General features: G+C 40.3%; 1 pseudogene; it reads left to right on the top strand.

Moving 5' to 3' along the window:
- Nucleotides 1–2,255: 2,255 nt before the first annotated feature.
- On the top strand, nt 2,256–2,878 carry LOC129087937 (60S ribosomal protein L9-like; annotated as a pseudogene).
- The last annotated feature ends 212 nt before the right edge of the window (nt 2,879–3,090 follow it).

Here is a 3,090-nt window from a genome sequence, read left to right as displayed (position 1 = left end):
AAGGGATAGTGGGCAAAAAGATGTCTTAAAGCACAAAAAGCACAATGCAAGCCTTATAGGATGAGATTAATTGGCAAATTGGTCTGTTAAAACTGTAAACATATATTCATCAGATTACACCATTAAAAACATGAAAAGGCAAACCACAAACTGGGAACAAGTATCTGCAATAAAATAACCAAAGTATTAGTATCCTGAAAACACAAAGAGCCCCATGAATTATTAAGAAAGCAAACAAACAGTCCAACAGTGGAATGGTCAAAATACGTGAATAAGTACATTTCCAAATATAATCAGCAACTATGACATAGTCGATAAATATAAAAAAGAAAATAACCAAGACCTGTAATACCAAGTGTTTGTAGAGAACAACAAGAACTCTCATTCACGGCTAATGGGAGAAGACAATTTGGCATTACCTGGGAAGGCTACAAAGATGTATATAGTCTATTTATAGCTCAATTCTACTCCTAGACATAAGTCCTAGAGAAACTTCTAAAAATAATAAAACAAAATTGTATAGCAATGTATAGTGTATGAAGCACTAGTATTCATAGTCTATAATTTTCAATCCATTTTTTTAGTAGGCATTATTAATCCTACTCTTCACAGAGGTTTAAGTATCCTCCCAAGTCCACACAATTGGTGAAGAGCATTGAAACCTTCAGTATAAATTCTTTCTTCTCCTGGTAACAGCCCCAACTTTTGTCAGAGGATCTCTCCTCACAGCTTATAGGGGGTTTTGATGGGGTTCCATCCAGACATGGTCTAAGGAAACACCACAGTGCTTGGTTCATGGATAACATAGGACCTAGGTTTGTCCAATCAGAATGAAACTTAGGAACACTGGGAAAGATTATTTCCATTTCATGCTGGTTTAGAGCCTGGTAGAAGAAGAGGATAGAGCTGTTTAAGCTGCCATTTAGAGTCTGAGAATGAAACAGACAAGCAGAAGGTGGAGTTGAGAGATGAAAAAATACTGTCTCGATGATGTAATTGATAGCGCTAAGGTAACTAAGGCCAGATCTACCCCCGAACCTCTAGGTTACATAACCAATAAACTCCCGTACGTTTAAGTGATTTTTGAGTTTCCCTTCCTGCAACATAAAACCCAAGGATTCTGGATGATACAATGACAAAGCCAGTCCAGATTTCCCAATGTTCACTGCTTTTTTCATAGCAATACCTAGCAGGTGTGGCTGGTGGACTCCAAACCCCACATGAAAAAAATAGAAACAATATTTTGCTTTCACTATGACAAAAATCTTTGGGTGTTCTTCCTAGCCTATCATTCAGAAAAATAGTGCTGTCTGTTATTTCTAGGAGTATATATCTAGTTTGTATCATATCTAATCCAAGGTCAACAACTTCATAATTGAAGTAGTTTCTTCGTCAAAAATCCCCCTTAACATAGTCAAGGACAATGCTCTGTAATTATAGATAAATTCATCCAAACAACAAATTATGTTTAAAGGTGATCAAAGTAAGCATATCTGTTAAACTATTATCATGAAAGGGGCTTAGACTAATTAAAGAACATGAATGAAGTATGATGACACTGCAAATAAAATAACCAACAATACAGAATCCTAGACAACGTCCTCTCCCCACACAGGAGAGTGGGAGGTTGTCAGAGCTGCCCTTGTCTTCGAACAGAGGCTGGCAACCCTCAGGGAAAGGATCCACCTTGCCAGCTGGAGTCAGTGAACTGAAACGGAGGGGCTCTGGAAACCGTCTGGAAACTGTGCCCGTAATTGCAAGACCATAATCCCCAAGCGTAGTCTGACAAGTGTGAATGTGCTCATGAGAACAATGGAACAGGGTGTTTGAAAGCAGGACGGCCCAGGAGTTCCAGAATGCTGATGGCAAAGCTAGATAATAAAAGCCTTTCTCAGTCAGAACAAATACCTCTGGATATCAAAGACGGAGCATGAGTGGACAACACAGCTGCCAAAGCTGCAAAGCATTCAAAGTTGGTCTTCAAAGTCTTCCATGCTGACTTGTCTTCCCCCTCAGACTGTTCCCTCTTCCCTCAGCCCAATTTCTTTGTCTGCGGAACTAGAAAATGAGGCACTCCATTCAGACATACACTCTGGGACAAGGTTTAAAGCTCCAGAATTAACTCTTTTTCTTTTTCCATCTCATTCATCAGAATTTCCATTTCCTCATATAGTCATGAACATTGGAGTCATGAAGTGTTAGGTTCAAGCCAAGCAATGCCACTTAAAAACTAGTGAAACTGGGTTTTCTTTGCCACTTCTACTGCCAGGATGATGACCATTCTCAGCAATCGGACTGTTGACATCCCAGAAAATGTCAACATCACTCTGGAGGGGCTCACAGTTATCGGGAAGGGCCCCCAAGGCACCTGGCAGAGGGACTTCAATCACATCAACTTAGAACTCAGTCTCCTTGGGGAAAAAAGAAGGAGGAGGAGGAGGAGGAGGAGGAGAAGAAGAGGCTCTAGGTTGACAAATGGTGGGGAAATAGAAAAGAACTGGCCACCATTCCCACTATCTGCAGTCATGCACGGAACGTGATCCAGGGCGTTAGACCGGGCTTCCCTTACAAGATGAGGTCTGCGTACCCTTACTGCCCCGGCAACGTTGTTACTCAGGAGGGTGGTGCTCTTGTTGAAATCAGCAATATCTTGGGCAAAAAATACATCCGCGGGGTTTGGATGAGGTCAGGTGTTTCTTGTTCAGTATCTCAGGCCCAGAAAGATGAGTTGATTCTGGAAGGAAATGACATTGAACTTGTATCAAATTTAACTGCTGTGACTCAGCAAGCCATGGCAGTTTAAAACAAGGATATCAGAAAATTTTTGTATGGCATCTATGTTTCTGAAAAACGAACACTTCAGCCAGCTGATGAATAAGATCTAGGTTGTCCAGATATAGAAAACACAAGATGCCAAATGATTCCTCACGCTTGTTTGCAATATTCTTCACATTTATTTGTGTAATTTTAAACACGCAATAAAAGCTGTGTATTGAAGGAAAAAAACTAGTGAAAATGGGCAAGTTAGTTATCATTCTTAAGAGTCAATTTCCTCATCTGAAAAATGAGAATATGGGCACCCCTTCACTT

Source organism: Pteronotus mesoamericanus, unplaced genomic scaffold (assembly GCF_021234165.1).
Source record: "Pteronotus mesoamericanus isolate MK-2021 breed Mesoamerican mustached bat unplaced genomic scaffold, CSHL_Meso_final scaffold_54, whole genome shotgun sequence".
In the NCBI taxonomy this organism is placed as follows: Eukaryota; Metazoa; Chordata; class Mammalia; order Chiroptera; family Mormoopidae; genus Pteronotus; species Pteronotus mesoamericanus.
Note: the sequence above shows the minus strand (reverse complement) of the source record. Positions and strands in the feature narration are given on the sequence as shown.